The sequence below is a fragment of the Oncorhynchus keta genome, chromosome 32 (genome assembly GCF_023373465.1).
Source record: "Oncorhynchus keta strain PuntledgeMale-10-30-2019 chromosome 32, Oket_V2, whole genome shotgun sequence".
Taxonomy (NCBI): domain Eukaryota; kingdom Metazoa; phylum Chordata; class Actinopteri; order Salmoniformes; family Salmonidae; genus Oncorhynchus; species Oncorhynchus keta.
Window position 1 is genome coordinate 30,554,613 of NC_068452.1, and position 24,523 is coordinate 30,579,135.

A 24,523-nucleotide genomic window follows, 5' to 3' on the forward strand; every position below is an offset into this window, starting at 1 on the left:
TGGCATCTGGCCAATGCTACACGACTGTCCATATTGTACATTATAAAATCATCCTCACAAAGGTCACAGCTTGACAAATGTGATTTGACATGTATTCAACCAGAGGGATCGTAAAATATGATTGTCTGAGTGAAGACGTGGCAGGCAGGCATAATATTAAAGCATCATTTATTGAGGGCATGAATGAATGTGACATTATTTCAGATAAAGTACTTCTCTGTATACAAACTTCAACCTGTTCAGACTCCTATTCCTCTTTATTGTGATAATTATAATGAGAATGATGGGGTGAAATGGCTACCTTTCCATCTGTCACCATTGATAGATTTGCAAATGTTCTGACATGGGCTGTTGTATGAAGAGCTCACCTATAAGTAAGACTCTGGGTTATGAAGCATTGTTCATCAGTACACTGAATCTCATATGTAAACATTGCCTGAACAATCATTTAGTAAATATTTGCAACCCGTACTAAATTCATATTCTATAGTTGACAAGACACTCAATTCATCATCAGTCAATCAGCCACTATTCTAACGGAGGGAATTACACACGTTTTGAGCACTAGGAGAGATTCTGCTAATCTGACCCATTGAAACCGACTGTTTCTGCAGGGAATACATTCGGCCTCTCCTATTTAACCAGAGGTAGAACCAGTTGATCTTCTGCTAGAGGTTGTGTAGTAAATCACTGAGTTGGCCTCCACTTCCCATAGAAACCTGAAGAGGTAGCCTACTGATGGCTCACACCCATCTATGTTAGTCAAAACATTTGCAAACCAGATTAAGTTCAGTGTTGACAGATAACTTCTGAGATCTCAATCTCGTCCCCAGCCAGGTTACGGAGTTCAACGCTTTTGCACTTTGTTTCTGCTGAGCCTTTATTTACAATGGAGTTTAGAAGATGTTTCCATAATTGTCACTGAAAACCAGTTTACATTATCAGTCAAAAACGTTTATTAGGCAAGTCAGCGCGGGAACAAATTCTTATTTACAATGACTGACCTGCCCTGGCCAAACTAACCCGACGATGCTGGGCCAATTGTGCGCCACCCTATGGGACTCCCAATCACGGCCGGTTGTAATACAGCCTGGAATCAAACCAGGGTCGATAGTGACGCCTCTAGAACTGAGATGCAGTGCGCCCTGGAGTTTGACATCCATAGGTAGAAAATGTTCCCAAATACAAGGATAAAAATGTATCAGCCTTTAAACTGGCTTCAGGCTTCCATCAAATGATTGCATACTTTGCTGTATCTCAACACAAACTGAATTACAGTATTAACATTTCTTTACACATCTCCTTAAAACACTTCTGATGTAAAGGTCAGGTTTCAGATATCTTAAACCAAAGCTTCGGAGTCCACATACTGAAGAGCCCACTTCCCTCCAGACAACAGCATGCAGTGGAGCCACTTTGAGTCAGGTTTCACTAAGCTACATAGTACTTACAAAATAACATTTTAAAAGGGATACATGGCTACATGAAACTTGACAAAATGGCTACAGTGTTTCTCCATGATCTGTACTATACAGATCCCCATACCACAAACAATATTGAAAAATGTTTTTTTCTGGGCCATAAGATCAGCCGAGAACACAAACCATCATCATTTGTGTTGCAGTCCCATTTGATTTTGTCTGCTGGTTATTGTGAAATCCCTGGTCCACATCTCTGGAGCGTTATTGAACCCCAAAGGGAGAAAGTTTTGAAAAACAGCCAATAATCAAGCACTTTAACCCAGATCACATGGCTCCCTATCCCTAAGTGCTCTGCTGGGTCAGGGCTCAACTAGCATTGACAAGAAAACTGCCTTTCCCAGAGTCCTTGGGGGGGTTAGAGACTCCACCCCCTTCGATCCATATTCCACTTCCTCATATTGTTATTAATTAGTTCTCTCCCGGTTCTTCCCAGGCTTTGATGAGTTGTAATGAAGAGAAGAGAGCAGAGACAGGCGTCCTCCAAAGAAGGAGAACGTCATTTAGAAAAAACAGAAGAAAGGAAGGAAAACAACAGTGGCGTGTATTTTCCCCTTGGCCAACAAGACCCTTCAATCCTGACACCCAACCCACCTAGTAGATTCATTAGGCTGCACATAGCCCAGCCCAGCCACAGCCCCACCCTATCCTCCCCAGCCCCCTCCTTCCCACACCTGGGTAGAGTCTCATCTCTGGCCATGCAGGACCGATACAACAGGGGTCTGCTGGGCGCTGCCGGGCTGGGACACAGGGGGCCACATGGGGGTCTGGTGCATGTGGTGGTGGTGCTGGTAGCTGGTACTGGTGCATGTGGTGGCCTGTGGGCGAGGAGGGGGCAGCCAGACAGGCTGGTGGTTGGGGGTGATGAGGCCCAGAAGGATCCGAAGCCAGCTGTGGAGGAGGGGGGAGCAGGCCATGGACACCTGGGTGGGACCTCCGCCTCCGGAGCTCCCGAGCAGTCTGACGTCCTCAGCTTGGAGAACATGGTGATGGTGTCGGGAAGTTAGGCGGCGTGGCTGGGGTGTTTCTTGGAGTGCACATCTGGAAAACAGAAGACACGTGGGGTTTAAAATGAGTGACTTACATTGAGTTGAATGCAAACACTTCATTTTAACATTCTGTCCCAATGATTTGGTCCCCATGGGGTGCTTCCATTGCTGCTGCCTGCTGTGAACTCTATGTACCAATAGAAGGCATGATTGGTGAGTTCATAAAACAAATAGCCTAGATTAGTTAGTTACTGTTGTGGGAGGCAGTTCACTTGTAGACTTGGGCATTGTGTGCAGTACAACTGCTGAACATTGTGACGACAAGGTTTCTAAACACTGCAGCCACCTACATCCATTCACTGTGGTAAACATGGCAGCTTAACATGCTGTGCAGTTGCACAAAATGTCAGATGTCCCCACTGAGGCCATGAATGGCTTTATAATTTGTAAGACTGAGTGTGGTGCCTCAGGATAGAAACACCCCCACCACCAACAGGGATCAGGTAGCAGGCTAGCAGCCATTACAGGACAGAGGACTTCTTAGCATTGCAGCAGGAGGTCAGGGCTGTTTTATTTCTAACACACAGCCACGGCCCTGCTGACATGAGGTCACGCAGCACCGAAATGTGGATCTAATAGTATGAAAGAGGTGTCTAAAGTTGAAAAGGTAAATTGATTCGGTCACCAAACCAGATTATAGCCTGGGACAGGCATGGTCATAGCTAGCTAAGATACTAGACATTTTGAAAGTGGAGGGAGAAGAGTGTAGTGCAGCATACAGTATAGTATTGAGTATCGTGAGAAGTGAGGCACAGTCTTAGTGTTGATGTGAGGTGACTGGTCTGTCAGAGTGAGCAGCAGCTGCTCCAGTTAGGAGATGGACAAGCATGGTTTCAGTCTGTCTAGGTCTGTGATGGTTGACCACACTGAAACTGCCCCTCCTGCAGGACCCAAGATGGTGGTCCATACAGGGGGTTTCCTGTTTTTCTTGGGAGAGACGTGACTGAGTTCATGCTTTAAGCTGTGAATTATTCAACTTGTTTGTTATGGAAATTAATAGTAAAGGAGAGATATTCAAATATGAGTTATCTAGTCAAGTGATCAAATTTAGCTATAAAGCAATGAAGTCGACTCAGAAGCACTACAGCTGCTTAGACTGTCCAGATGCAGCTGTACGGCTATAAGGCTTGGTCCTAGTGAAGCAGTGAGTAGGTAGACAGCAATAACAATAACAACCGTATGCTGGGCAGTGTTGAGCTACAGTGCTGTGCTGGGAGGGTGAGGCTAGGGCCTTGTCTAGCATGTTTGGCTGAGAGGAAGGGCAGGTCTGGACTGGACCCCATCTGCCGCCACGTTACACAAAACACATACACACATTCACAAGGGAGTTTTGAACACCACATACTTTCAAGTTACAACTGTTGCGATATCATCCTTAATGTTTACAATAGTGGTACAGCTAGTAATAGTATTAGTGGTAGTGGTGATAATAGTAGTGGTAGTGGTGTTAATAGTAGTGGTGATAATAGTAGTGGTAGTGGTGTTAATAGTAGTGGTGATAATAGCAGTGGTAGTGGTGATAATAGTAGTGGTAGTAGTAGTGGTGATAATAGTAGTGGTAGTGGTGTTAATAGTAGTGGTGATAATAGCAGTAGGTAGTGGTGATAATAGTAGTGGTAGTGGTAGTGGTGATAATAGTAGTGAAGTAGTAGGGATGATAATAGTAGTAGGTGATAATAGTAGTGGTGATAATAGTAGTGGTAGTGGTGTTAATAGTAGTAGGTGATAATAGTAGTGGTAGTGGTGATAATAGTAGTGGTAGTGGTATTGGTGATAATAGTAGTAGGTGATAATAGTAGTAGGTGATAATAGTAGTAGTGGTAATAGTAGTAGTGGTAATAGTAGTGGTAGGGATAATAGTAGTAGTGGTAATAATAGTAGTAGTAGTGATAATAGTAGTAGGGGTAGGGATAATAGTAGTGGTGATAATAGTAGTGTAATGGTGATAATAGTAGTGGTGGTATTAATAGTAGTGATAATAGTAGTAGTGGTAGTGATAATAGTAGTGTAATGGTGATAATAGTAATGGTAATAATAGTAGTAGTGGTAGGGATAATAGTAGTAGTAGTAGTAGTAGTAGTGGTAGGGATAATAGTAGTGGTAAGGATAATAGTAGAGGTGGTAATAATAATAGTGGTAGGGATAATAGTAGTGGTGGTAATAATAAGTGGTAGTGGTAGTGATAATAGTAGTAGTAGTGGTAGTGATAATAGTAGTAATAGTAGTGGTGGTATTAATAGTAGTATTAATAGTAGTGGTGATAATAGTAGTGATAATAGTGGTAGTAGTGGTAGTAGTAGTAGTAGTAGTAGTAGTAGTAGTAGTAGTAGGGATAATAGTAGTGGTAGTGATAATAGTAGTGGTAGTAGGGGTAATAGTAGTGCTAGTGATAATAGTAGTGGTAGTGATAATAGTAGTAGTAGTAGTAGTAGTAGTAGGGATAATAGTAGTGGTAGTGATAATAGTAGTGGTAGTGATAATAGTAGTGGTAGGGATAATAGTAGTGGTAGTGATAATAGTAGTGGTAGTAGGGATAATAGTAGTGATAGTAGTAGTAGTAGTGATAATAGTAGCAGGAGTGATAATAGTATTAGTAGGGATAATAGTAGTGGTAGTGATGGTAATAGTAGTGGTAGGGATAATAGTAGTAGTAGTAGGGTAATAGTAGTGGTAGTGATAATAGTAGTAGTAGTAGCGATAATAGTAGTGGTAGTGATAATAGTAGTAGGGATAATAGTAGTGGTAGTGATAATAGTAGTGGTGGTAGTGATAATAGTAGTAGTAGTGATAATAGTAGTAGTAGCGGTGATAATAGTAGTAGTGGTAGGGATGATAGTAGTAGTAGTAGTAGTAGGGATAATAGTAGTGGTAGTGATAATAGTAATGGTAGTGATAGTAGGGATAATAGTAGTGGTAGTGATAATAGTAGTAGTAGGTAGTAGTAGTAGTAGGGATAATAGTAGTGGTAGTGATAATAGTAGTGGTAGTGATAATAGTAGCAGTAGTAGTAGGGATAATAGTAGTGATAGTGATAATAGTAGTGGTAGTGATGCTAATAATAGTAGTAGTAGTAGTGATAATAGTAGTAGGTAGTGATAGTAGTGGTAGTAGTGATAATAGTAGTGGTAGTGATAGTAGTGGTAGTAGTGATAATAGTAGTGGTAGTGATATTAGTAGTAGTAGGGATAATAGTAGTGGTAGTGATATTAGTGGTAGTCGTGATAATAGTAGTGGTAGTGATAATAGTAGTGATTGTAGTAGTATGATAATAATAGTGGTGGTAATAGTTGTGGTAGCAGTTTAATTAGTTTATAGGAAGGTCCTAGTAAAGGAGTAAATCATTATATTTGGCCAGGCTATGGGCTCAAACCAGAACTTCTCCTACAGTATTTATGGTTACTTGTTTTGTCATCAGAAGGGGCAGGGTAGAGCTTGTACTGCCCCACAGCAACACAAACAGTTACATCCCTCATGGGCTCACACATCAGAGGGGAAATAGGTGATATGACAAATGTCATGTGCTACCATGTGCTACCACAACCACTACTACCACCACAACAACTACATCTACTACGACTACCACCACAACTACTACGACTACCACCACCACCACAACCACCACCCCTACTACCACCACCACCACAGTGCACTACCCACTTTCCATTAATTACATTATGTACAGAGTAATGAAAAGAAACAATGTAATTAAATCGATATAGGAATGTCATCCTCTCTAGGACTTACTTATTATGACTTGTCGCTGTACTCGCCTTACGGCGAGGATAGCTGTGCTACAAGCCCAGCTTCAAGACGCAATCGTTAGGCAAGGGTAATTTCAGTGTAGGAAAGGATGAAACAGCGTCTGTGCCACCAGTAAGTAAAGATAGTAGTATAAATCCCCTGGCACAGTCCCCGCAGCCGGACAACTTTCTCACGGTTTCTGGAAGGAAATGCTGTAGGAAAGCTCAACCAGCCGACAGAAACTTTCAACCGGTTTTCCCCATTAAGCAGCGGGTCGGAGTCAGAGGCCGAGTCTTCTCTGGTCTCTACTCCTCCCGTTACGGGGTCTGAGACGCCGAAGCTTCCCACCATTAGCTCTGACAAATTGAAAACTCTAGTCATTGGCGACTCCATTACCCGCAGTATTAGACTTAAAACGAATCATCCAGCGATCATACACTGTTTACCAGGGGGCAGGGCTACCAATGTTAAGGCTAATCTGAAGATGGTGCTGGCTAAAGCTAAAACTGGCGAATGCAGAGAGTATAGAGATATTGTTATCCACGTCGGCACCAACGATGTTAGGATGAAACAGTCAGAGATCACATAGCTTCTGCGTGCATGTCAGCTAGAAAGATGTGTCGGCATCGAGTAATTGTCTCTGGCCCCCTCCCAGTTAGGGGAGTGATGAGCTCTACAGCAGAGTCTCACAACTCAATCGCTGGTTGAAAACTGTTTTCTGCCCCTCCCAAAAGATAGAATTTGTAGATAACTGGCCCTCTTTCTGGGACTCACCCACAAACAGGACCAAGCCTGACCTGCTGAGGAGTGATGGACTCCATCCCTAGCTTCGGAGGGGTGCTCTCATCTTATCTACCAACATAGACAGGGCTCTAACTCCTCTAGCTCCACAATGAAATAGGGTGCAGGCCAGGCAGCAGGTTGTTAGCCAGCCTGCCAGCATAGTGGAGTCTGCCACTAGCTTTAGTCAGTGTAGTCAGCTCAGCTATCACCATTGAGACCGTGTCTGTGCCTCGACCTAGGTTGGGCAAAACTAAACATGGCGGTGTTCGCCTTAGCAATCTCACTAGGATAAAGACCACCTCCATTCCTGTCATTACTGAAAGAGATCATGATACCTCACATCTCAAAATAGGGCTACTTAATGTTAGATCCCTTACTTCAAAGGCAATTATAGTCCAATGAGCAGGATCACTGATCATAATCTTGATGTGATTGGACTGACTGAAACATAGCTTAAACCTGATGAATTTACTGTTTTAAATGATGCCTCACCTCCTAGCTACACTAGTGACCATATCCCCCGTGCATCCCCGCAAAGGCGGAGGTGTTGCTAACATTTACGATAGCAAATTTCAAATTACAAAAAAAAAAAAAAAAAAGATGTTTTCGTCTTTTGAGCTTCTAGTCATGAAATCTATGCAGCCTACTCAATCACTTTTTATAGCTACTGTTTACAGGCCTCTGGGCCATATACAGCGTTTCTCAATAGGTTCCTAATTCCCTATCGGACCTTGTAGTCATAGCAGATAATATTCTAATCTTTGGTGACTTTAATATTCCATGGGAAAAGTCCACAGACCCACTCAAAAGGCTTTTGGGCCATCATCGACTCAGTGGGTTTTTGTCAACATGTCTCTGGACCCACTCACTGTCACAGTCATACGCTGGACCTGGTTTTGTCCCCATGGAATAAATGTTGTGGATCTTAATGTTTTTCCTCATAATCCCCTGGACTATCGGACCACCATTTTATTACGTTTACAGGTGCAACAAATAATCTGCTCAGACCCCAACCAAGGACCATCAAAAGTCGTGCTATAAATTCACAGACAACACAAAGATTCCTTGATGCCCTTCCAGACTCCCTCTGCCCCCAAGGACGAGAGGACAAAAATCAGTTAACCACCTAACTAGGGATCTCAATTTAACCTTGCGCAATACCCTAGATGCAGTTGCACCGCTAAAAACTAAAAACATTTCTCATAAGAAACTAGCTCCCTGGTACACAGAAAATACCCGAGCTCTGAAGCAAGCTTCAGAAAGGTAGGCACGAAATGGCACCACACCAAACTGGAAGTCTTCCGACTAGCTTGGAGCGGTACGTGCAGTATCGAAAGAGCCCTCACTGCTGCTTTCGATCATCCTATTTTCTAGCAGTGGGGAAAATAAGAACAATCCAAAATTCCTTTTTGATGCTGTCAGCAAAGCTAACTAAAAAGCAGCATTCCCCAGAGGATGACTTTCACTTTAGCAGTGATAAATTCATTAACTTTTTGAGGGAAAAGATTATGATTATTAGAAAGCAAATTACGGACTCCTCTTTAAACCTGTATTCCTCCAAACCTCAGTTGTCTGAGTCTGCACAACTCTGCCAGGACCTAGGATCCAGAGACACGCTCAAGTGTTTTAGTACTATATCTCGACACAATGATGAAAATAATCATGGCCTCTAAACCTTCAAGCTGCATACTGGACCCTATTCCAACTAAACTACTGAAAGAGCTGCTTCCTGTGTGGCCCTCCTATGTTGAACATAATAAATGTCTCTCTATCCACTGGATGTGTACCAAACTCACTAAAAGTGGCAGTAATAAAGCCTCTCTTGAAAAAGCCAAACCTTGACCCAGAAAATATAAAAACTATCGGCCTATATCGAATCTTCCATTCCTCTCAAACATTTTAGAAGGCTGTTGCGCAGCAACTCACACTGCCTTCCTGAAGACAAACTATGTATACAAAAAATGCTTCAGTCTGGTTTTAGGCCATCATAGCACTGAGACGGCACTTGTGAAGGTGGTAAATGACATTTAATGGCATCGGACCCGAGGCTCTGCATCTGTCCTCGTGCTCCTAGACCTTAGTGCTGCTTTTGATACCATCGATCACCACATTCTTTTGGAGATTGGAAACCCAAAGTGGTCTACACGGACATGTTCTGGCCTGGTTGAGATCTTATCTGTCGGAAAGATATCAGTTTGTCTCTGTGAATGGTTTGTCCTCCTGACAAATCAACTGTAAATTTCGGTGTTCCTCAAGGTTCTGTTTTAGGACCACTATTGTTTTCACTATACATTTTTACCTCTTAGAGGATGTTATTCGAAAACATAATGTTAACTCACTGCTATGCGGATGACACACAGCTGTACATTTCAATGAAACATGGTGAAGCCCAAAATTGCCCTCGCTAGAACATGTATTTCAGACATAAGGAAGTGGATGGCTGCAAGCGTTCTACTATTAAACTCGGACAAAAACAGAGATGCTTGTTCTAGGTCCCAGAAACAAAAGAGATCTTCTGTTGAATCTGACAATTAATCTTAATGGTTGTACAGTCGTCTCAAATAAAACTGTGAAGGACCTCGGCGTTACTCTGGACCCTGATCTCTCTTTTGAAGAACATATCAAGACCATTTCGAGGACAGCTTTTTTCCATCTATATTGCAAAAATCAGAAACTTTCTGTCAAAAAAATGATGCAGAAAAATGAATCCATGCTTTGTCACTTCTAGGTTAGACTACTGCAATGCTCTATTTTCCATTACCCCGGATAAAGCACTAAATAAACTTCAGTTAGTGCAAAATGGCTGCTAGAATCCTGACTAGAACCAAATTTTTTTATCATATTACTCAGTGCTAGCCTCTCTACACTGGCTTCCTGTCAAAGCAAGGGCTGATTTCAGGTTTTTACTGCTAACCTACAAGCATTACATGGGCTTGATCCTACCTATCTCTCTGATTTGGTCCTGCCGTACATACCTACACGTACGCTACGGTCACAAGACGCAGGCCTCTAATTGTCCCTAGAATTTCTAAGCAAACAGCTGGAGGCAGGGCTTTCTCCCTATAGAGCTCTATTTTTATGGAACGGTCTGCCTACCCATGTCAGAAGGCAAACTCGGTCTCAACCTTTAAGTCTTTACTGAAGACTCATCTCTTCAGTGGGTCATATGATTGAGTGTAGTCTGGCCCAGGAGTGGGAAGGTGAACGGAAAGGCTCTGGAGCAGAACCGCCCTTGCTGTCTCTGCCTGGCAGTTCCCCTCTTTCCACTGGGATTCTCTGCCTCTAACCCTATTACAGGGGCTGAGTCACTGGCTTACTGGGGCTCTCTCATGCCGTCCCTGCAGGGGGTGCGTCACCTGAGTGGGTTGATTCACTGTTGTGGTCATCCTGTCTGGGTTGGCACCCCTCCATAGGTTGTGCCGTGGCGGAAGATCTTTGTGGGCTATACTCAGCCTTGTCTCAGGATGGTAAGTTGGTGGTTGAAGATATCCCTCTAGTGGTGTGGGGGCTGTGCTTTGGCAAAGTGGGTGGGGTTATATCCTTCCTGTTTGGCCCTGTCCGGTGTCCTCAGATGGGGCCACAGTGTCTCCCCTGACCCCTCCTGTCTCAGCCTCCAGTATTTATGCTGCAGTAGTTTGTGTCGGGGGGCTAGGGTCCCAGTTTGTTATATCTGGAGTACTTCACCTGTCCTATTCGGTGTCCTGTGTGAATCTAAGTGTGTTTTCTCTAATTTCTCTCCTTCTTTCTTTTCTCTCTCGGAGGACCTGAGCCCTAGGACCATGCCCCAGGACTACCTGACATGACTCCTTGCTGTCCCCAGTCCACCTGGCCATGCTGCTGCTCCAGTTTCAACTGTTCTGCCTTACTATTATTTGACCATGCTGGTCATTTATGAACATTTGAACATCTTGGCCATGTTCTGTTATAATCTCCACCCGGCACAGCCAGAAAGAGGACTGGCCACCCCATAGCCTGGTTCCTCTCTAGGTTTCATCTCTAGGTTTTGGCCTTTCTAGGGAGTTTTTTTCTAGCCACCGTGCTTCTACACCTGCATTGCTTGCTGTTTGGGGTTTTAGGCTGGGTTTCTGTACAGCACTTTGAGATATCAGCTGATGTACGAAGGGCTATATAAATACATTTGATTTGATTTGTTCTCAGGTCAAGTACTAGGCCTAATTAAATAAATGAAAACCCAGCCCCATGTTTACAACAAGCAATGCAACCCTGGATGTCAAGTGGTTGTGGAAATGTGACCCTTCGGTGTAGGTTTAAGGCTATAGAGTCCTTTACATATACACATCTTTGTTCTCCCTGTATAGTCAATAGTGTTTGATTGAGGGCAGTGTTGTGTACATTATTGTTGCTACACGGAGCTCTATCTTCCCCACACCCACTGTTTCCCCTGTGGCTCCCCCAGGCCCCAAGGAGTGCAGGGCAACCTAGAAGAGAGGGGGGGAAGGACTAACACCCACAATACATGGAGATGGCTTGCAGCTGCTGATGATTGCCTCGTCCTCTCTCGCTCTATCCTTTAACAGCCCTTCCTCCTCCTCTGTAGCAGATAGCTCTCTTACATCACTCCTCCTCCCAGCATGCACATGCCCGCCTCACACAAACACACTTGTACACATACACCCTCACCCTCCAGCGGTATGATGTAATGGCTGCACCGAAAATAATAACAAACCCTGGCCCCCGCCACTCACACACCTCTCCTCTCGCTCAAGCTCGAACATACTCCTCCCACCCAAGAGGAAGGGAAAAAGAGAGAGAAAACCAAAAAGTGTTGTAGCAGCAGAGCAGCAACAGACAGATGATAAGGGGATGGCTGGGTTCAGTGTACACGTCAACACTGCATGCTCACAGCACAGCCTCCATGTGGTAAACGTACATTACATTTCCAGCTCGCCGCTCCAGGGCTTTTACTGGTCAGTTGAAGCAGAAATGGTTTCATGCACGGACCACATGATCACTATAGCCGTTGGGAATAGCATTGCGTAAATTGGCTTGAGCCAGGAGGGGCCAGCCTTGTGCCATTGCTATCATTGCGGTTAAATTAGCTGTGGGACCCAGCTACTTGGCTGTGCCTGACAACCAGGTTGGCATAACAATGCATATTTTCATGCAATACATGTTGAAGGAAAAGGTTTCAAAAATATTGTGTAGGGTTTAAGAATTCATGATATGAAACATATGTTGCACTAAAAGCATGGTGCCGGTCCATGTGGCAGTATATCTTAAGTAAGTTTACCTAAAAGGCAGTGTTGAAAACCAATAAGCACCGTGGAGTAGTATAGCAGGATGTAGACTTTACTACTCAGGAGTAATAACTCCAGTGATGTCCTCTGCCAGACACAGCTGTATTACTATGCCCATGGCTCTAGTCCTGTCCTGTTGGTGAATCTGTCCCTCTGTCTGTCTGACTGAAAGAGGAGGAGCAGACTGGCCTGGTTACTGACGCTGCAGCCATGCCCCGTATTAGCTCTGACCACACTGACAGAATGTAATACATGCCGTAAGCCCCTTTTTTTTTTTAAGGGAACAAAATGCACTTACCATCTGGTGGTGGTGACTAGGGATGTTGGCCTCCTGGAAAAGGAGCTTAAGGCTGTCTGTGGAGGGAGAGAGGAGAGACAGAACGAGGGAAGAGAGGAAATTGTCTGTGAGAACATTGTGAGCACTTGAACCGTCATTCTTGTTAAGATGGGCATTTGACCTTTGAGTGTTCAAGTACTCGCATTATTTTTTCTGAATATTCGGGAAAAAATACTTTTTAGAACTAAAGGCCCACACTGGAAAAAATGTGTGCAGTTAGCTATGCCAACAGTGCGCAACAAAGCGTAAATTTATCAGAACCAGTAAAGATAACAAATCCTAATTGCTAAATTGCCTCATATATATACACTGAGTGTACAAAAAAATTAAGAACACTTTTTCTAATATTGAGTTGCGAATGACCCCCCACCCCCATTTGCCCTCAGAACAGCCTCAATTCGTCGGGGCATGGACTCTACTAGGTGTGGAAAGTGTTCACAGAATATGGCCCATGTCTCCAATGCTTCCCCACAGTTGTGTCCAGTTGGCTGGATGTCCTTTGGGTGGTAGACTATTCTTGATACACAGAAAACTGTTGAACATGTAAAAACCCACCAGCGTTGCAGTTCTTGACACAAACCATCTCAATTGTCTCCGGGCTTTAAAAAAAACGTATTTAACATGCCTCCTCCCCTTCCTCTACACTGATTGAAGTGGATTTAACAGGTGACATCAATTAGGGATCATAGCGTTCACCTGGATTCATCTGGTCAGAGCTGGTGTTCATAATGTTTTGTACACTCAGTGTATATTGAATCAATTTAAAAAAAAAGTGCTATTTAAGATACATTTACTGAACCTGTAATATCAAGTGGTTGTATTATATATTGGAACTCAATCTTCAAAAAGGTAGTAACCTCCACAGTGTGGCACTTTCTTGTAGAAGCATATAGCTGTGCAATGGCATAGCCTTGTTTTGTTAATTTAGCAGACAAGACTTTTATTTCCCGAGCCCTTATCAGTCAAGACACATCTATTTTATAGTAGCAGTTAAGAGCATTGGGCCAGTAACCGAAAGGTTGCTGGTTTGAATCCCGAGCTGACTTGGTGAGAAAATAAATCTGTCGATGTAACCAAGAGCAAGACACTTAAGCCTAATTGCTCTGGATAAGAGCATCTGCTAAATGACTCAAATGTAATATAACAGAATCAAATAGAACCGAATAGTGCAAAGTGATGCACATCTGATCATTTAAAGAGTTACAAACCAAAATATGTATTTTTTTCTTTTGATATAGACTGTTGTCTAGTTTATTCTGCCTGTTCTTTGGAATTTTCTAAATGGAATAACAATTCCACTTTGAACACTGCAATGGGATGAATTATGACCATGACATCTGTTTGGTAGGCCTAGGCTTAATGATGCTGGTGAAAATACGCTCGGTCTTTCTCAAACTAATGCTGTAGCATATTTCAGAGTAGAATCTGAAATATGTTTATGGGGGGTATATTTAGCCAAGGCTAACCAATCCTAAAATGGCACTAGCAGTTCAAAGTGGGGTCACGTTACACTAGTTACCACAGCCACAAGGTCAGGCTTTCGAGTGGGGCCGAGTGGCACTGCATCTCAGTGCTAGAGGGTCACTACAGACCATGGTTCGATTCCAGAGCTGTATCACAACCGGCGTGATTGGGAGTCCCATTGGGCAGCGCACAATTGGCACAACGTCGTCGGGTAAGGCCGTCATTGTAAATAAGAATTTGTTCTTAACTGACTTGCCTAGTTAAATAAAAAATAAACTATGCCTGTTTCTACAACGTCTCTTCTTAAAATCAGATTTTAACACCTTATGCCTAACCTTAAGACCAAAAAGCGATTTTTTGTTTTCATGAATTGTTCAGTACAGTCAATTTTGACTTTGTGGTAACTAGTGACAACCGCAATGCAGCATATTAAAGCGGAAAATGACGCGGTTATTACAAAATTGCAGCGCATTGTTGGAACACATATTTCCCTACTTCAGTTTTATCACAAATTCAAAATGGATTGGTTGACTGATGTCATTTGGCAAGGAATGTAGCTTGTGTATCCCATCAGTTAGATCTGTTTTTATAGACGTTTATTTCTGTAGGCCTAACGGGAGCTTGTGTGTGCACCAGTCACGCCGTGTCTAGAGGAGCAGGTCAGAACACAACTGAGTGAGTGAGACAAGGAGGGTAAAGGGAATTTAGGAGCAGAACTTTGTAATGCTTGGCTTGGTTTATTTTTTGTTGTGTTACGCAAATGAACAAATCTAACAGAGTCAACAAAAAAATGGACCAAATAGTTTTACAGTATAAAAAAAGTATAATCTCTGGTTAAATATTGAGTTTTGACGTCCGTTCAGTACTCATGCCCATCTTAGTTTGCAGACCACAAAACAGTAGTTACACATTTCACCTTCCAATCCGCTCACCGTGGAGAGTCTGACCCCATCCCCCTCTGCTAACATCGGCCTATGGGTCAGTTGGTACAAGTAGATCACATGACTCTGGGGTTAAAACTATTATCCTCCACTGTCTAAAACAGGGTTTGTAAACCACGCGGAGAGATAGGCAGTGGCAGACAGGCTAATGACTTAGTGAGAATGTACACACTACACAAGCTTGTTTAAAATTATAATTAGCATGGAAAAGAAAATCGCTAGTAGTCTAGTACTGTTCCTTTACCTAAAACTAGTGTTTACAACTCAGTGATATGTAAACAGTTTAGGCTATATAAACTACCGTGAATAGGGTATGTGCTATTTTCTCAGAGACAATTCACATAGGCCACAATAAAACCTTGTTTGTGACAGCCTTCTTCTGACGGGCTATGAGGAAACACAATGTAAACAAGCAGTCCTACTTTCAGTTGCTGCCCTTGAACACAAACAAGGAAATCCATAGGCTACTTCTATTGTTTCACTCTGTTGTGAACACAAAGGCCAGCCTGGTAAGGACACCATGGGCCGGAAACAAAAATACACTCATACCAAAACATATCCTTAGTAGTTTATCAGATTTTATTGCAAGATACCGGTTTTATGATTCACGTAGTCTGACTGGCCCATGATTCATGTTCTTTTTTAAGAGGTGGAAAATTGACAAATGCTGTGTCATTCCTTCGTATACAAATCGCCTCATATGAATGTGTCTTAGTAACTGAATTAAAATAATTACATGCAGCCTACTACTAAAATGACAGCATGTCTAGCTAAACCTTAGTCCCTTGCCTAGCCTCCATTTCCTTTCACTAGAATCTCTCTTTGCAAACACTTCAATGAATGTGTGGTTTCCCCTCACGGCTGAAGTCGACCCCTCCCCCACAAACCATGCTCTGTGGTTGTTTGACAACAGCAGCAGTAGTGCAGGAATGTCTGCTGCTCAACGTGACACACATATCAACATGAATGTGCTGCACTGCCATTGTCTACCAGGCTGCTGGGATCACACTGTTATTTGTCTATTTATGTTAAGTGTGTTTCTGTGTACATCAAGACCAATCAACAACGGTTCCGTTTCACACACAAATAATGTAGGTTACAAACACACAGTGCAACACCATATCTAAAAGCATTGACATAAAGGTTCAGTACTACTCATGGGCTTTAAGTGAGAGCATCCATTACCTGACGGAGCAGAAAACCTAGCAATGGAGCAGAGAACCTAGCAGTGGAGCAGAGAACCTAGCAATGGAGCAGAGAACCTAGCAATGGAGCAGAGAAGAGTCATGACAGTGTTGCTTATGTAACATGACTGACAGAACACTGCAATGAAGCCCAGCACTAGGCCTATATAAAAAAGCATAATAATTGAACAGGTGTCTAAATGAGGGCACAGCAAACAATACCAAAAACATATTTTAAAAAACAGCCTGAAATAGGATAAAATAGGTGAACACAAAAAATACTTAGGGTGATACAGAATAAAAGTCCATTAATACTTGGTGGTAACAGGGATAATGAGGCTGAGTGGGGGCTGTGCCCTGAAGGTGAGAGTACCCAACATGCCCATGGACACAGCCTGCCCTGCAGTGAACCATAGTAACAGGGATACAGCCTGCTCTGCAGCCATGAGCAGTTAGGGGCTGTCTGCAGCCATGAGCAGACAGACGACAGACGACACAGCCTGCTCTGTAGCCAGGAGCCATGAGTAGACACGACGACACAGCCTGCTCTGTAGCCAGGAGCCAGTAGACATGACACAGCCTGCTCTGTAGCCAGGAGCCATGAGTGAGCCTGCTCAGCCAGGAGCCGCGACGACACAGCCTGCTCTGCAGCCAGGAGCCATGAGTAGATATGACGACACAGCCTGCTCTGTAGCCAGGAGCCATGGCAGACATGACGACACAGCCTGCTCTGCAGCCAGGAGCCATGAGTAGACATGACGACACAGCCTGCTCTGCAGCCAGGAGCCATGAGTGGACACAGCCTGCTCTGCAGCCAGGAGTAGACACAACGACACAGCCTGCTCTGCAGCCAGGAGCCATGTAGACACGACGACACAGCCTGCTCTGTAGCCAGGGAGCCATGAGTAGACATGACGACACAGCTGCTCTGCAGCCAGGGAGTAAGACGACGACACAGCCTTCTTAGCCAGGAGCCATGGCTAACAGCCTGCTTTAGCCAGGAGCCATGAGTAGCCAGGTGAGAGGGACATTATACTGATATCATAGAAAGATGACTAGCCACAAAGACAATCAATTAACCAATAAAGGCTAACATTTTGAGATTGTATTATACATAAATATTTTATATAGAGACTCTACATATACACATACAGTATATACAATATATACACAGAGCACTAAACATTAGGAACATCTTCCTAATATTGAGTTGCACCCCTTTTCCTCAGAATAGCCTCAATTCATTGGGACATGGACTCTACAAGGTGTCGAAAGCATTCCACAGGGATACTGGTCCATGTTGACTCCAATGCTTCCTACAGTTGTGTCAAGTTAGCTGGATGTCCTTTGGGTGGTGGACCATTCTTGATACACACGGAAAACTGTTGAGGATGAAAAACAGCAGCATTGCAGTTTTGACACACTCAAACTGGTGCGCCTGGCACCTACTACCATATCCCCATTCAAAGGCACTTAAATATTTTGTCTGGCCCATTCACCCTCTGAATGGCACAATGTCTCCACTTGTCTCAAGGCTTAAAAATCCTTCTTTAACCTGTCTCCTCCACTTCATCTACACTGATTGAAGTGGATTTAACAAGTAACATTAATAAGGAATCATAGCTTTTACCTGGTCAGTCTATGGAAAGAGCAGGTGTTCCTAATGTTTTGACCCTCCACTCCTTAGCCAAAAGCATCTGGGAGAGCTCAGCCCAGCCATCAGCAACTAGCCCTTTGACCTTGAGCCGGACAGGTTTCACAGAGGAGGTTAAGTTGTCTCTGCAATGCATCTGCTCCAATCAAGCTACAGGCTGACTCTGCTCTCAGAAGCCTGGGAGGAGATGAGCAGCCTCCTCAGCCCCTTCAAACCACCTGGCCTTGACACTTCTGCCTAGCACTAACAAAAGCTTGGCCATTAGACAGAGCAGGGTGTGTTTGGGGAAACCATCTGAAAGCAGAGGCCTGAAGCCTCAGATCTTCTCAGCATCTCTCTGTTGTCCATACTTAGGGCCTTTGTTGAATATTTCAAACCAGTGGCCTTGCATACTTTTTCATTATACATTACTCTAGGGTGTGCTTCAACATGAACTGGATGTTTCTTTCATATCATGTAGTGAATTATGTATTCACTAAAAAAGGTATGTTACTATTACGCTCATTCAAATGACAATTCCACCTTGCTGCTCTGGCTGAAACCATGATTGAAAGGGTCACGCTGTGTGTCAGCTTAGAAGAAACGCCTGTTCATACGGTGTGCATGGACTAGGGTACTGGATATGAACAACTGGAAGGATAAGGCACCGTAATCTGCCTAAAGATAGATATCCCCTATGAATACTCCTGGACAAGAGTAGGGTCAATCCAGGAGCTGTGTCACCTTTCCTAACCTTGTTCAACAAGCAATCATAAACACAATGTTCTTTAAATGTGTGTTGTGAGTGTGTTTATTGGTGCACTACTCTTACGCAGCCAAATATGGAAAGTAATAACTAGTAGCAGCTTGTTCCAAAATGGGAAGTGTGTATTGACTGGCCATAAGTCATACCTGTTGGGAATGAGGTATGGTGCTGTGCTAGCTGTGTAACATACATGCTATTACACTAAAATAGCCTAAACATTTTCAGAGCAGCGGCAATATTCAAAAAACAAAGGCAACGTTTGAGACAACTTTTACTTACTACAACAATGGGGTCTGGACAGGAAGAGCCTCTGCGTGTTTGGTGGTGTCAAGTCAGAATGTAAACAAAGTTAACCTTATGGATTCAAAAACCTCAAGGTATTTTCTTTTTCTGGACACACCTCAGACGCTCTGGATGGCCAGTTAGTTAGTTATCAAAAGCCGGGTTTGCATTATTACTGTATCTAGCTAAATTAGACGTTCGAGATTGATTATGTTCAAATGGCATTGAAAGAAATCAGATCACTATCAACTGCAACCATGGCTAGTTAGATAATGCAAATTGATATTGAATAGGGTCAAATGAAAACCTAACATAAAATAACCAACGTAGCCAATACATATTTCAAAACAATAACGTTAGCAGCATCGATTTCCCATCTAGTTAACGTTAACTGTGTGAACAGTCAAAGTAGAAATTTGGCAAACACCGCATTTCCCTAATGTTAGACCACAGGTCTTCCGGATTTATCCGTCGTATGACTGGGTTTATTTACATGGTTGTAAAAAATCGCCATTCTCTAATTTCGAGAACTTCTCATTATTTGCCTTTGTTAGCTAGCTAAAGTGGCTAGTTAGCTGCATCGCTATGAAACCAACATATAAACACACATCGCATACCTCGAATTGCCAGTGAGCCGCTTGAAGAAGCTGTTTTCGCTTGATCAGCAGCACAACCAGCAGTCAAACAAAACTGGTTGATCATCACTTGATGCCTGAGTTCGTCCATATTCACCGACATAACCGCTCTTCACCCCACCTCAGTTATTTTATCGTTGAAACTCAGAAAACAAAGCCTCCTTTTTTCTTCGAAATTTCGAATACAATCGCTCAAACCTGATCCTCCTTACCGCTCTACCTCGCCTTCAGTAACAACAAATATGTCCATGTCATCACCAACAACAAAGCCAAGCACAACAGCTGATTGGATAAACAAGTCAACAAGATTGTACGGGCTGGTACACCATTGGCTATCACGCGAGCCAGCAAGCCGTTGGAGTAAAGCAATTGCAGCGTACATATATTCATGGATTGGATAACAGAGGGTGAGTAAATCACACCTATTGGCTTATTTCTATAAGAAGGTATGAGGGTCGTTCAATAATTGGTTAATTTAGAGATAACGTATTGAAAAGGTCCAGGTTTGGTATTTATATTGTAAATATTTACAGCAACGTTATGATGGCTGTCTTTGTGCCAGACCAAACAGTCAGAGACATATTGTACTGGTTACAATATAGGCACGTTTCAAATGCTGTACATTTGATCATAATAATAGTCATTAGTCGATAATATAACAGCTTATGGACGGTGAGCAAAGCCTACTGTTCATACTTATTTTTGAAAATACATCGATAATAATAAATGTGCTGTGCTTTCGGCGAGTCTCTGAATAGCTGATACTATGTTATGAGACAGCATATACAGAAGAAAAGTGTATTAATTTCTGGCTGCATTGGTGATCAAACACGTTCCGTGTGTTATTCTCTGATTATCTCTGAGTACTATCCACTAGGCAGTGGGACGTCAAACTCCCTCCCTGCAAGACTGAATAATTCAGCTGAGGTGTAGCTATACAGTATATTAAAGGTGAAAGCGTGACAGAGAAGACTATCTATTATGTATTGTAGGTGGGTGTTACCTGGATAATGTGAATTTTATGGTGTATATTAATAATTAGATTGGAGACTACACACACAACTCTTCAAACAGTCAATTATTACAATATTAATTGTGTTTCAAAATCTATCATCTGAAATCGGGTTGTAAATAGGGGCCCCAAAGGTTCCCAGAGGATTTCAAATCCCACCTTTCCTCTATTCTTTCAGACTTTTTCCGGCATAGCAACATAGCACTCCATCATTTACTTTAATACTTTGTCTGTGTATTTTAAATAGGCTCCCAAATTACATGCATTTTGGCCCATTTATTTTGAGACTGATGAGTAAATTCACTTAAATAATAACATTTGGAATGAGGCTTTCGGAAACATGTTCTTTCCGATGGAAAGATAGCTCTGGGAATAGTGACTTCATGTTCCAGAATGGTCTAATGAACTATTCAAGGAAAGAATTTATGAGATTTTTGTTGGTCAGTTATGAGCATCTGTTGGGTGTTTATCGTGATGACTTTCAACAAATGACTTATTCTGTTAATTCTGCACCACACTGAGGGGGGTTATTTTAATAGGCAATTTGCTTCAGCAAATAAATCATTACACTAGAAGGTCATGGGACTTTTTTTATTAAAACTTGAAACAAAACATACAGAAGATAAGGACATAAGGACATTTCTGCCATTTTTGACATTACACAACCAGAAAGTGAAAGTCACTCTGTTGTTTAATTTTCATGAAACAACAAGTCATACATTGTGACCATCAAGCTTCAAGGTTACCCATGTTTTATCTTTTGGGGATAATAATTTGAAACCAAAAACAACATTTCCTCTCAAAATGGGCAGCATACAACATTATCCACACAAAAAAGCTCAATACTTGACGCTTGCTTTAAATGGTCAGACCAAATGATCTGGGCTCAATGTGAGAGGTCAGTCAGTTCAAAATACTGAAAAGTAGGTTACTGCTGAATGGCCACCTATCTGTTCTTATGCTGCATATTTTGTCCCCTTAAAGCTTATCTGGACAAAAATGCCTGTTTTAAATGGGTGATATATTCTGTATAACTGTATATTACTCACACTGCAGGAGACATAACCTAAATTGTTATTGTCTCATGCAGATCACCATCTGCTTTCAGATACCAGGCTCTCCCAAAACACAGAGTAAAGGAGGTGGAGCCATACTTTCATTGGTCAATGATTAACATGATCTTTGACAGAGTGGACTTTGTTTTCAGAGATATCAGGATGTCTTGCTTTTTTTTTCTTGCCCACGTGTTGACCTCCATCTTGTTTCCACCACCAACCTGAGCTGTGACTCACGAGTATGTCACCATCTTCCTTTTTTGGTCGCTGTCAGAGCTATGAATGCAGGTTCAGTGTAAGTAGCACACAGCCAGGGTTCCTGGGAAAAGGCCCTTCACTATAGCTTTGGGGGCCCACTGGAAACAGTGAATAAACTCTGTGTATAACAGGCAGGGGTTTTGATGAATATATATACAGTACCAGTCAAATGTTTGGACACATCTACTCATTCAAGGGTTTTTTTCTTTATTTTTTAAACTATTTTCTACATTGTAGAATAATAGGGAAGACATCAAAATGATGAAATAACACATATGGAATCATGTAGTACCAAAACATATATTTTATGTTCTTCAAAGTAGCCACTGCTTGCCTTGGATGACAGCTTCGCATACTCTGACATTATGTGTAACCTTTTATTTAACTAGTCAAGTCAGTTAAGAACAATTTCCTTATTTACAATGACGGCCTACTCCCGGACAACGCTGGGCCAATTGTGCTAACCTTATGGGACTCCCCAACCATGGCCAGATGTGATGCAGCCTGTATTTGGCACACTAGTTAATTTAAATGAATTCCAGATGACTACCTCATGAAGCTGGTTGAAAATGCCAAGAGTGTGCAAAGCTGTCATCAAGGCAAAGGTTTACATTGAAGAATCTCAAATATAAAATATATTTTGATTTGTTCAAACACTTTTGGTTACTACATGTAATATGTGTTATTTCATAGTTTTGATGTCTTGTACTATTATTCTACAATGTAGAAAATAGTTTTAAAAATAAAGAAAAAAACCCCTGAATGAGTAGGTGTGTCCAAACTTTTGTCTGGTAGAGTATCTATAGTATAGTAGATTGACTTCGAAAGTATTCAGTCCCCTTGACTTTTCCACATTGTGTTATGTTATGGCCTTATTCTAAAATTGTTTATATTGTGTTTTTCCCCTTTATCAATCTACACACAACACCCAAATGATAAAGAAAAAACAGGTTTTCAGAAATGTTTGCCAATTTATAAAAAAAAATAAAAATGGAAATATCACATTTACATAAGTATTCTACCCGTTACTCAGTACTTTGTACAAGCTTGGCACATCTGTATTTGGGGAGTTTCTCCCATTCTTCTCTGAAGATCCGTCAAGCTCTGTCAGGTGGGATGGCGAGCATTGCTGCACAGCTATTTTCAGGTCTCTCCAGAGATGTTCGATCGGGTTCAAGTCCGGGCTTTGGCTAGGCCACTCAAGGACATTCAGAGATTTGTCCTGAAGCCACTCCTGCGTTGTCTTGGCTGTGTGCTTAGGTTGCTGTCCATGCTTCACCGTATGAATGGTTCCAGGTTTCTTCCAGACATGGCGCTTGGCATTCAGGCCAAAGAGTTCAATCTTGGTTTCATCAGACCAGATAATCTTGTTTTCATTGTCTGAGAGTCTTTAGGTGCCTTTGGCAAAACCCAAGCGGGCTGATATGTGTATTTTACTGAGGAGTGGCTTCCATCTGGCCACTCTACCCATAAAGGCCTGATTGGTGGAGTGTTGCAGTGATGCTTGTCCTGCTGGAAGGTTCTCCCATCTGCAACAAAGGAACAATAGCTTTGGGTTCTTGGTCACCTCCCTGACCAAGGCCCTTCTCCCCCGATGGCTCAGTTTGGCAGGGTAGCCAGCTCCAGGAAAAGTCTTGGTGGTTCCAAACTTCTTCCATTTAAGAATGATGGGAGGCCAATGTGTTCTTGGGGACCTTCAATGCTGCAGACATTTTTGGTACCCCTTCCCAGATCTGTGCCTCTGACATAATCCTGTCTCGAGCTCTACGGACAATTCCTTCGACTCTCATGTCTGTTTTTGCTCTGACATGCACTGTCAACTGTGGGACCTTGTATAGACAGTACGCAGTGCCATTCCAAATCATGTCCAATCAATTTAATTTTACCAAAGGTGGACTCTAATCGTTGTAGAAACATCTCAAGGATGATCAATGGAAACAGGATGCACCTGAGCTCACCACGATTCTCCTAGAAAAGTTCTGAAAACTTATTGTAAACAAGGTATTTTGCTTTTAGATTTAATAGATTTGCAAACATTCTAAAAACCTGTTTTCATTTTTGTCGTTATGGGTATTGTGTGTAGATTGCTGATGTTTTAAAAACGTTTTAATCCATTTTAGAAAACGGCTGTAACACATTTTTTGTTGGGGGAAAGTCAAGGTTCTGAATACTTTCCGAGGGCACTGCATTTGTGTGTATAATATTTTGTTTCAAATATTTTGTTTTAGAATATTTTTTCAGAACACAAATTATTACACTACAAAAACTATATTTGAGGATTTAAAGAAAGTACACATCAAACTATTTAATAAGAAATGTCATATTTGTTCAAAAATCACCATTGGGCTGTTGTCCTCTTGAGAAAAGAGCCACCCGTAATCTTCTATGATCTAGCGCCATCTCCTGTCAATGGAAAGGCATTGTCACAAACCCTAACTTTGCCTGAATAAAGTTCGAGGAGAGAAGTTTATTTTTGTGATGTGATGCAAGTCATTCTTATACAGGGGATTAAACATTCAATATTCAGATGTTGATCATGTTTGAGTAAGGAAACATTTCTAAAACCTGTATGAATTCAAAATCGGTGGCCTATGCATATTTATTGTGTGTGTTCCTGTCCGCGGTGTTGGTCAAGTTTACTAAACTC

General features: G+C 42.3%; 1 pseudogene; it reads right to left on the minus strand.

Moving 5' to 3' along the window:
* Positions 1–2,164: 2,164 nt before the first annotated feature.
* On the minus strand, positions 2,165–19,680 carry LOC127914518 (UBA-like domain-containing protein 2; annotated as a pseudogene).
* Between the last annotated feature and the right edge of the window lie 4,843 nt (positions 19,681–24,523).